This window comes from Leucopleurus acutus (assembly GCF_964270905.1).
Source record: "Leucopleurus acutus genome assembly, chromosome: 4".
NCBI classification, from domain to species: domain Eukaryota; kingdom Metazoa; phylum Chordata; class Mammalia; order Artiodactyla; family Delphinidae; genus Leucopleurus; species Leucopleurus acutus.
The window spans coordinates 120,911,729-120,924,294 of NC_139146.1; positions in this window are offsets into that span (position 1 = coordinate 120,911,729).

The following is a 12,566-nucleotide window of genomic DNA, read 5'->3' on the forward strand; positions in this document are numbered from 1 at the left end:
TCAACTAAACAACCTAAACTTACACCTAAAAGAGAAGAACAAAAAAATGCCAAAGTAGCAGAAGGAAAGAAATCATAAAGATCAGATCAGAAATAAATGAAAAAAAATGAAGCAAACAATAGTAAAGATCAAGAAAACTAAAAGCTGGTTCTTTGAGAAGATAAACAAAATTGATAAGCCACTAGCCAGACTCATCAAGAAAAAAAGGGAGAAGACTTAAACCAACAGAAATGAGAAAGAAGAAGTAACAACTGACCCCACAGAAATACAAAGGATCATGAGTAATTACTACAAGCAACTATATGCCAATAAAATGGACAACCTGAAAGAAATGGACAAATTCTTAGAAAAGGACAACGTTCCAAAACTGAACCAGGAAGAAACAGAAATTGTAAACAGGCCAATCACAAGCACAGAAATTGATAATGTGATTAAAAATCTTCCAACAAACAAAAGCCCAGACCAGATGGCTTCACAGTCAAATTCTATCAAACATTTAGAGAAGAGCTAACACTATCCTTCTCAACTCCTACAAAATATAGCAGAGGGAGGAACACTCCCAAACTCATTCTACAAAGCCACCACCACCCTGATACCAAAACCGGACAAAGATGTCACAAAAAAAGAAAACTACAGGCCAACTTCACTGATGAACATAGATGCAAAAATCCTCAACAAAATACTAGCAAACAGAATCCAACAGCATATTAAAAGGATCATACACCATGATCAAGTGGGGTTTATCCCAGGAATGCAAGGATTCTTCAATATATGCAAATCAATCAATGTGATATGCCATATTAACAAACTGAAGGATAAAAACCGTATGATTGCAAGAAGGAAGAGATATGGGGACATACGTACATGTATAAGTGATTCACTTTGTTATAAAGCAGAAACTAACACACCATTGTAAAGCAATTATACTCCAAAAAAGATATTTTAAAAAAAAAATATGATCACCTCAATAGATGCAGAAAAAGCTTTTGACAAAATTCAACACCTATTTATGAAAAACTACTCTACAGAAAGTAGGCATAGAGGGAAGCTACATCAACATAATAAAGACCACATATGACAAACCCACAGCCAACATCGTTCTCAGTGGTGAAAAACTGAAACCATTTACTCTAAAATCAGGAACAAGACAAGGATGAACACTCTCACCACTAGTATTCAACATAGTTTTGGAAGTTTTAGCCACAGCAATCAGAGAAGAAAAGGAAATAAAAGGAATCCAAACCAGGGGCTTCCCTGGTGGCGCAGTGGTTGAGAGTCCGCTTGCTGATGCAGGGGACACGGGTTCGTGCCCCGGTCCAGGAAGATCCCACATGCCGCAGAGCGGCTAGGCCCGTGAGCCATGGCTGCTGCGCCTGCACATCCAGAGCCTGTGCTCCGCAATGGGAGAGGCCACAACAGTGAGAGGCCCGCATACCGCAAAAAAAAAAAAAAAAAAAAAAAATCCAAATCAGAAAAGAAGTAAAATTGTCAGTGTTTGCAGATGACATGATACTATACATAGAGAATTCTAAAGATGCTACCAGAAAACTACTAGAGTTAATCAATGAATTAGGTAAATTAGCAGGATACAAAACTACTACACAGAAATCTCTTGCATTCCTATACACTAACGATGAAAAATCTGAAAGAGAAATTAAGGAAACACTCTCATTTACCACTGCAACAAAAAGGATAAAATACCTAGGAATAAACTAACCTAAGGAGACAAAAGACCTGTATGCAGAAAACTATGACACTGATGAAAGAAATTAAAGATGATACAAACAGATAGAGAGATATTCCATGTTCTTGGATTGGAAGAATCAACATTGTGAAAATGACTATACTACCCAAAGCAAGCTACAGATTCAATGTACCCCAATCAAGCTACCAATGGCATTTTTCACAGAACTAGAATCAAAAATTTCACAATTTGTATGGTAACAGAAAAGACCCCAAATAGCCAAAGCAATCTTGAGAAAGAAAAATGGAGCTGGAGGAATCAGGCTCCCTGACTTCAGATTATACTACGAAGCTACAGTAATCAAGACAGTATGGTACTGGCACAAAAACAGAAAGATAGATCAATGGAACAGGATAGAAAACCCAGAGAGAAACCCACGCACATATGATCACCTTATTTTTGATAAAAGAGGCAAGAATACACAATGGAGAAAAGACAGCCTCTTCAATAATTGGTGCTGCAAAACTGGGCAGCTACATGTAAAAGACTGAAATTAGAACACTTCCTAGCACCATACACAAAAATAAACTCAAAATGGATTAAAGACCTAAATGTAAGGCCAGAAACTATCAAATTCTTAGAGGAAAACATAGGCAGAACACTCTATGACATAAATCACAGCAAGATCCTTTTTGACACACCTCCTAGAGAAATGGAAATAAAAACAAAAATAAACAAAGTTCCTAATGAAACTTTAAAGCTTTTGCACAGCAAAGGAGACCATAAACAAGACAAAAGGCAACCCTCAAAATGGGAGAAAATATTTGCAAATGAAGCAACTGACAAAGGATTAATCTCCAAAATATACAAGCAGCTCATGCACCTCAATATCAAAAAAACAAACAGCCCAATCCAAAAATGGACAGAAGGCCTAAACAGACATTTCTCCAAAGAAGATATACAGATTGCCAGCAGACACGTGAAAGGATGCTCAACATCACTAATCATTAGAGAAATGCAACTCAGAACTACAATGAGGTATCACCTCACACCAGTCAGAATGGCCATCATCAAAAAATCCACAAACAATAAATGCTGGAAAGGGTGTGGAGAAAAGGGAACCCTCTTTCACTGTTGGTGGGAATGTAAATTGATACAGCCACTATGGAGAACAGTATGGAGGTTCCTTAAAAATCTAAAACTAGAACTACCATATGACCCAGCAATCCTACTACTGGGTATATACCTTGAGAAAACCATAATTTAAAAAGAGTCATGTACTGCAATGTTCATTGCAGCTCTATTTACAATAGCCAGGACATGGAAGCAACCTAAGCGTCCATCAACAGATGAATGGATAAAGAAGATGTGGCACATGTATACAATGGAATATTACTCAGCCATAAAAGAAACGAAATTGAGTTATTTGTAGTGAGGTGGATGAACCTAGAGTCTGTCATACAGTGTGAAGTAATTCAGAAAGAGAAAATCAAATACCATATGCTAACACATATATATGGAATCTAAGAAAGAAAAAAAAATGGTTCTGATGAACCTAGGGGCAGGACAGGAATAAAGACACAGACATAGAGAATGGACTTGAGGACACGGGGCGGGGGAAGGGTAAGCTGGGACGAAGTGAGAGAGTAGCATTGATATATATACACTACCAAATGTAAAATAGATAGTTAGTGGGAAACAGCTGCATCACACTGGGAGATCAGCTCAGTGCTTTGTGACTAACCAGAGGGGTGGGATAGGGAGGGTAGAAGGCAGACTCAAAGGCGAGGGTATATGGGGATATATGTATATGTGTAGCTGATTCACTTTGTTATAAAGTGGAAACTAACACACCATTGTAAAGCAATTATACTCCAATAAAGATGTTTAAAAAAAAAGGCAACATAAACATGCCCAGGGTAGCATGGTACAGGTTGGTGGTATCAGACAACAGAAAGTACTTAAGTACTGTTGGAGCACAAGAGCTCAGAGGCACAAAAGCGCGATGTTTGCATGGTGAGAATTGAGGTTCGGTGGAAAAGCAGGAGACAGATAGCTTATTTAAGGAATTGAGAGTTTATCCTAGGGCCCAAAGTATTTTCCTAAGACCCAGCCTAATGGACACATTACTACTTTAAAGTCTGAAAGGGATGAAACCTAAATCTAACAACATGTATCACAACTCTGCTACCAGCATTACCATATTGTAAAAAACATTTTGCAATAACAGCTAAAAAGGAACCCCAAAACATGAAAACAATTTGATTGGTTAGGGATGGGAGCTTTTGGGTTGTTGTTGTTTGATTTCTTTTAATTTTTCTATTAAAGTGTGGTTTGGTCAAGTTCTATTACATGTTGGCTTAGAGTCTCCAATTTTATATTTCCCACTCCTCTATGTAGGTCTGATTTCCCTGGCATCAACACATCTCTGGAGACAGCATGTCACAATTATTTGTTGACTTCTTTTGTTGTTGTTTTTTGAATTTTATTTTATTTATTTTTTTATACAGCAGGTTCTTATTAGTTATCCATTTTATACATATTAGTGTTTATATGTCCTATATGTTGACTTTGCTTGGAGTAATTTAGCTCTAAACTATGCATTAGCCCCAGTATTAACAAAGAGAACAGGCCAATCATACTTAAGGACTGCCACTGACAGATTGATTTTTCTATTTTAGTCCTGAGCTTCAGGCCTTTTGCTTATCAGTTTTCCAATCACAAACCTTAGTGCATTTATCTAGTCTACTTGTTTTCAATTTTTTTAATGAAACCCTTTTTTCTTTTCCTCAGAAAAATCTCACACAGAGCTCACTGTATAAAATCTGTAAAGCAATGTTTAATTCATTATAACTACATTATGCAGATTTAAATTTGTACCATTTGTTTATAGTAACAGTGATCAATAAGCACAACGTGGCTTTTTTGATGAACCAAATATTTTCAGTCCTGACCTATGGAAAGACAGTGGCAGACCAGTCAATATCAGCATGAAATTTGGTTCTATAATTTTTTTTGTTGGAAAATACATTTCTTTGATGGAACTGACTCATAGATCCTGAGTTTAAAAAAAAATAGAAATAGAGAATAGAGATCAAAGCAGAGCTAGAAACTTTATCCTATATCTCTTTTACAATTAGCTTATGTAGGTTGGAGGTTGTAAACTCATCATTCTAGACTCCAGAGTCCAGTTTAGTTCATAGCATGTGTTTTTTAATGAATTGCCATTGTCTAAAAATTGAAAGATTTTACTTAAAAATCTGGATTTTTGGTTTCTTTTGAAATCTCTGAGGATCTGGAAATACTGGGGTCATATTCCTACCTATGACTACTAGTGGTTTGCTCTTTCCAGGTGGGCTTACACACAAACACACACACACACACACACACACACACACACACACACTCAATCCCCACCTGGGTCCTATAGCATTTAAGTTTGTGTTCCCTGAGCATGTCCAAAGATAGTGGGAGAAGTTGTATTCCCTTCTCTCTGTTTCTACTCCATCAATCTAGTTCATCACCCCAATCCAGGCCACCATCAGGCTCCTCATGGGCCATAGCAGTAACCTAATGTTCTTGTTCTAGGGATACTGTCTCTGTGCAAGCCTATTTGTATTTGCCCTTGGATCCATTCCTTGTCCTTCAGTGACTCCTGTAGTCTGCATTTCCCAAACACACGTGTTAGCTGTCTTCTGATTGGGTTCAGCCAATGGGAGACACTACAGGAGACTGGGTGGTGGAATAAAAGGAAAAGCCCGTGTATTTGTGTCCCTCCTTTCTGCCTCATGCAGCATCTCTAACAGAAGAATCTCTCTCCCATGGCTCTGTCTCATGAAGTCCTCACACAGGTTATCTCTTCTATCGGGAATAGTCTTGGGGTTCCAACAGGAAATAGATGGCACATTTGAAAAGGATAATTCGAAGTGTATTTACTTACAAAGGGATTATTTACAAAGATGTAGGTATAGAGGAACCACAGGGGATAGTGCTTAGCACTCCTAGACTCAGTGATAAGAAGAGAATCAAGCAGAGTCTGCATTTCATAAGGAGCAGGCACCTTCAGGCAAGAGATACAGCCACCTGAAGGTAACTCTACAGGTAAAGAGCCAGAGGGATAAAATCCCTGACATTGCTTTCCTCCCTCCACCAGGTTTCTCTACCGTGGCACTATTGACATCATTTCAGGCCAGTAATTCTGTGTGGTGAGGCAAGGCTGTCTTGTGCATTGTAGGGTCTTTAGTGGCATTCCATTAGATACTGTGAGAACTGAAAATATCTCCAGACACTGTCACATGTCCCCTGGGGATCAAAATCACTCCCCAGTTGAGAACCACTGAAGTTCAACTACCTGTTGTAGTCCATTCAGGTCAGCCGCCCAGAGCAAAGTGAAAGGTAGAGAAAGGAGGAGAGTGGATCTGGAGGGGCAAACAAAAGATATTCAGCACAACTCTTTGCTCTACATCGACCTGACCTGCCATTGATCCCCCCACTCATTCTTCACTCCAGGCTTACACAGCACCTACTCAGAAAGCCCTTTCCTAGCCAGCCCCACCACTTGCTAAATAAAGCTCTCACTCATTATTCTAACTATTCCCTGTTTTTTACTCTCAGAACTTATCACAATTTGCAATTATGGATTTTATGTGTCTGTTTATTTTTAATATCTGCCTCACCTATGGACTGAAAACCTTTTAAGGATATGGACCATGACTGCTAATTCAACTACCACCTAGCACAGTGGCGGCATAAAGTTGGAGATCAATAAACATATGATGAATAACTGAATTTTGAATGAGTGTGCTAACTTGACAGCATATGTTAATGTGCTGGTGATTTTTGTTATGTAAAGTTTGTTTTGGATCACATTTGAGTGTTCTTGTTGTTAAACAAACAAAATAAAATACAGTCAAGAAATAAAATCTGACTCAAATATTCGCACAACCCTTACCTCATATTCATGAAAAATATTATGAAAATCTCTTATCTGGTAGAACTTCCTTATTTTATATATGAAACTAAGTTAAACAAATGAAACAGGCAAACCAGGCACACTAATAGTAATAATAAAAGAATTCACCAAAAAAAATGCAGAAGTTTCTGTAACAAATGTAATTTGAACTATGGAAAAATTTTAAACAGAGAAAAATTTAAAAGGTAGAAATAAAAAGTAATTATTGGACATACTAATCTACTTAATAAAATTAAAATAGCATTTAAAATAAATAAGCTTACTTGTATACCCACAATTATAGCAGAATTATTCACAATAGCCAAAAGATGGAAGGAACAAATTAATGGATCAACAAAATGTTGTACCTATGCATATACATAGAATGAATATTATTCAGCCTTACAAGGGAAGAAAATTCTGACACATGTTACAATATGGATGAACCCTGAGGACATTATGCTAAGTGAAATAAGCCAGTCACAAAAGGGCAAATTCTATATGATTCCATTTATGTGAGGTACCTAAATTAATCACATTCATAGAGACATAAAGTACAATGGTGGTTGCAAGGGCCTAGAGGAAGGGAGTTGTTTAATGGGTATAGAGTTTCAGTTTTGCAAGATGAAAAAGTTCTGGAGATTGATTGCACAGAATTGTAAATATACTTAACACTATTGAACTTTAAATGGTTTAAATAGTGCATTTTATGTTATGTGTATTTTATGACAAAAATAAATGTTTAAAAAGGCAAAAAGTAAGTAAATATATAAATAAATAATATCATTCAAAATACTAAAATAAAAATAAGCAGTAACTACACAGTACAAAGACCATGGATTATCATTACCAAGACAGGCATACATTTCATCTGAGACTATGACCCATCTAATTCCTGTCATGGTGATTCTGCTGCTCGCTAATGTCCAAGAACCACACTCTTAGGTCAGTGTGGGAAGCAACAGAGAGTAGTGTTAAGGGCATGAATCCAGAGACAGATTGTCTGGGTTCAAATCCCTGAATCTTATACTTCTTACTTGCTGTGTGACCTTGAGCAAACTTCTTAATGTCTTTGTGCTTTAGTTTTCTCATCAGTAAAATAAGGACAATGATACTACATATTTCATAAAATTGTTATAGAATTATATTCAGTTAAGAATTTTTAAGTACTTAGAAGATACTCATATACTGACTTAAATAAAATAAATGTAGTCTCAGACATACAACAGGCTTCCTTTCCACAAAGGCCTGTTCTTTTATTTTCCTTCCCTTTGGGTACAAGACTGGAAGAATGCAAGCTTCTTCCAATAAACTGCTCCCTTAAGAGGTACTGAGTATTTACCCTAGGCCAAGCAGCCAGCAAGTGGCAAATCCATTAGCCTTCCAATGGTGCCTCTGTGCTGTGTGACCTAGGCAACAATGGCTGTCAGGATCTCCCTGCTGTCTGAGCAAGCTTTCCCCGGGCAAGGGTAGAACCTAACCACCTATTCTTTTATTAACCCTTCAAGCCCTCCTTTTCCACTCAGCATAAGCTGGGCAGGTAGCTAAATGATTTATAAACTCAACTTACTTCCTGGTTTCTATTTTTATATTTTTCCATGGAGCATCTTAATGTTGGAAAGGCAACAGTTATTAATTTCATGAAGAATATGACCTAAGTGTGATCCAGTAAGATAAAATAAACACTGTACTTCTATGTCAATTCCATATGAAATATTAACCACAAATAAATAAACTACAACACCTAGATATGACTTCAAAACCATTAAATTTTGCTTGCTTTCAATAGAGAATAAAATTAAAAGTATTCCTTTCTTCAATTGTATTTTATCCTTTGAACACAGATTTAATACAGGAAGAAGATGCAGGAAATTTACTTTGCATAAACTTTAAATGTCATTACAAAGAATTGGGTGAAGTACCAAAAATATAAATAATAAAAAAAGAAAACTTAGACAATCATAAATAGAGATGACATAATGTAGCTTACCCATAGTTGAAAGGCAAAAGAGCAAATATGTATGACAAAAGTGTATAACAGTTGTAAAGACTTAAATGGCCTTGTTTTTATCTTCTTTGATTAATTTTTAATCTTCACATCTCTTCGCTCTCATTTTTCAACAATCTAAAAAGACATCATTTCTTTCATCATTGTATCTCAAAGTTTCATGGACTATTTAGTGCTCACTAGTTTCTACAGTACACTTAAATATTACAAGCATTGGAGAAACATGAAAGCCCTCCTGACACATCACCATTACTGTCTTTTATCTGGGCCATTTTTAAAATATAGAATGTTACCTTTGATTTTGTCATCAGCCTGTTTATTCATTTAGCAATTTCTATTGAGTGCCTCCTATGTGCCAGGTGCTATATACCAGGAGCTGGGAAATAGCAAGGAGTTCCTGCTACATAAAGGCGACATTATAATTGCAGGAGCAGAACGGACAGGACTTTAAGAAGAGAACTTCACATATTCAAGGCAGAAAGAATAACAAGTGCAAGAACCCTAAGATTGGACAGAGCTTGGTATATTCAAAAAACAGCAAGGAGGCCAGGAAGGAAATGGAGAACAGTAGGAAGTGAGGCCAGAGGGGTAGCCAGGAGACGTGGTAGGGTCTTTGAATTCTGTGTAATGCGAAGCCACGGAGAACTGAAGCCAGGATGTTGCAGGCCCTGGTTCACACCTACGGACCACTCTGGCAGCAGGAAGTATATGGAGACCACAGTGTAGATGAAAAAGCAGAGACAAAGAAACAAATTAGGTTGCTATTAGTTGAGGCAAGAGATGGCAGTGAGTTGGATGAGGATAACAGGGGCAGATAAGAAGAGAAGTGGTTGGATTCAGAATATATTTTGAATGTGGAGACAGCAGATTTACTGATTGTAGGAATGGATGCACGGGATAACAATAAATGCGTACTTTTTATTTATGAATGTTTCATAAAAATTCTGACAGCTCATCTTGCAAAGTTTTAGTAGAGCAAGAAATTGTCATGCACACTTAAAAGTCATGTACTAAAAGAAAACACTAAAATTTTAACACCTTCCACCTAAGCTGAAGAGAAGGAAAAACAGATTTCTAAATAATTCCATCTGAATTGTTTTCTTATACATGTAATGCTCTTGGCATAGCATTAGCATGGCAGGATTTATTTGGAATTTTAAAGTACATAAAAACAAAATTGTTCATACTTTGATTTTCAATCACTTTTCCTTTACAACTTATCTTTCTAAATTTTAGGTAAACAATGTTTCAATGTAACATAAACATTTCTATAATTAATGAATAGAAATATCGCCAAGCTGCTGATTATCTACTGTGGAAACAATTGGCAAATTCCTATTTATTATTCAACCATTTTAATCTACCAATCACTGTTGATTATTTTTACCATTCTAACAACCATTGTTTATCTACCATTTTAAAATCTAATGAAGCAAGAGTCAGCATTAGAAATGGCACAAGCTTTCCAAAGGATGTCCTCACACTTAGTGAAATTTCAAAACAAAACAAAAAATTCTGTGTTTGACTTCAGCAGTGTTATTTCCTTGATCTCACTACTTTGATAACACTTCCTATATGCTTTGCCTTTTCTTTATAGGGTGAACTATATAATCATTGGTCCTTTACAAATTAATCATATATCTTAATATGAACTGATAGAGGATAGTTATTTCTGAAAATCAATTTGGTTTCCATGAATTGTTGCTCACAAATTTTAAAATAACAAAAACAAATCTGAGATTTACACTTGTAAAAATCCACACACAATAAATATTATGAGCTCCCAAGAGGAGTAAGTTAAGAGATTGTAAATATGAAACTGAAAAGTTTGGAACACCCAACACTCCATGAGCATTACCAGGGTGTAATCTCCACGATGTCAGACTGAAAAGTGGTTATAACTTAGTAAAATGAGACAATCAATTATATTATGTCTAATGTAAGGAAAGACTATGAGTAGAAACAGGATATTTAGACGAAAGCACACAAAAAGAAAGCCTTAGGGTCATAGCATTTATCCAGCCTTAACCAGGTGAAGAGAGACAAAAGGATTGGTAAAGAAAAAATAGTTTTAAAATCTGCAATTCGGGCTTCCCTGGTGGCGCAGTGGTTGAGAGTCTGCCTGCCGATGCAGGGGACGCGGGTTCGTGCCCCGGTCCAGGAAGATCCCACATACCGCGGAGCGGCTGGGCCCGTGAGCCATGGCCGCTGGGCCTGCGCATCCAGAGCCTGTGCTCCGCAGCGGGAGGGGCCACAGCAGTGAGACGCCCGCGTACCGAAAAAAAAAAAAATCTGCAATTCATCACTCAAGTTCTGCCCCCTGAAAGTACAATGCACAAAAGAATTGCATCCCACTTTATCATTTGTAATTGCAATGTTTAATATCTGCCTTCCCCTGCTGGATTATAAACCCCATGAGGGGAGGGACCATGTCTGTGCACCACTGTGCCCATAGTGCATTCAGTCAGAAGGGAATTCCATTACCCCATTCCTGGTTGACATGGAATATATTTCCCCAAACATAATTACAGCATCTCTTTGTCCCTTTACACACTCCTCATGTAAGAGAAATGAAAAATTGGGAAGAACAATTGGGCATTCTCAGTTGCACTGTTCTCTCTCTTGGGAGCTGCCTGTCTGCAAGAGGATGTTTTTCACTTCACCTCTAGGACCTAAGTCCCTGTGCAGGAAAGGTCTATCCTGGTCTAGCACTGCAGGGACCATGTGGGTAGGTATTTCTAAATCTGAGATTCAGTTCATCAGCCCACTTGGTTCTCTTGAGAATCTACGTCCTCAATCTTGTTCTATGAGCAACAGAGGTGATACTTTGCTTCCATCTGCCTTGGTATTTTTTTTTTTCTTAAATTATTCAGAATCCAGACAGGGAGGAAAAAGCTCTTATTTACTGGTCCTCTTGAATCCCTACACATAGCACAATATCTGATTTACTGTAGTTGCTTAGCAAATATTTGTTGATTGACAAATATTTGACTGTAGAAATTACCAAAAAAGGTTGATTCTGCAATTTAAGTTCTCTGTCAACAGGAAGAATTAGTATACTACAGGTTGAAACTTGAAGGCTTAAGTATCGGCTATTGAAAGCCCACTTTTCAGATAAGATAACAGAATGGTCTGAAGCCCTGAGATCTAGGTTAGACTAGGATACCCTATTGGGGTACAGGGAGATAGCAACTGACATATCTCCTAGGAGATCCTATTAGGCTAGGAGGCTGGTTTGGATATGGAACATCGCTTGACTCAGGACTTCAATAGACGGAAAAAGTGGGCTGTCTAAAAAGACTATTCAGTTAAAAGGAGTTATAGAAATAAAAAATCTAGGCATGAGGCCAATAGGATAAAAACCAGGGATGTGGAAGAGAATGGATTAGAATAAAAGCTTATGGAGAGGACAAGTTCTGGAGAAATAGTCTGATCAGACTTGCATATAGCTGCAGTGTATTTTATTTATTATAAATTCTATGACTGGAGCTGAGGTAGGGAGGGACAAGGAAGGAATTGGTTCAGTTGTACTTGTTTGGCTGACTTTTGGGAGGGTAGCAGTAATGGTCTGAGACAGGGAAGATGTCTCTCAAGCTTAAACAAAGAACTAAACTGAATTTTATTTGAACAAGAAAAGATCATTTCCAGCCTGATTCAACTTAATTTTGCCAATAATTTTCTGCTTTGGCATATCATTACCAAAATACACTCCTTAAAACAACCACGTATTAAACTCAAAACAATAAATTAGGACTTCATTTCACAATGAACAGCTACTTAGGTGCAAGCCTTTACCAAATCTCACAATATCTAATTTAATCAATTCACCCAGACTCTTAACTTATTAAAAAGCCTTTCCTGATATTTGTTCTGGAGGTTCAGGTTTGGACCGGAGCAAGGCTCTGAGCACTTATCTCCAGACA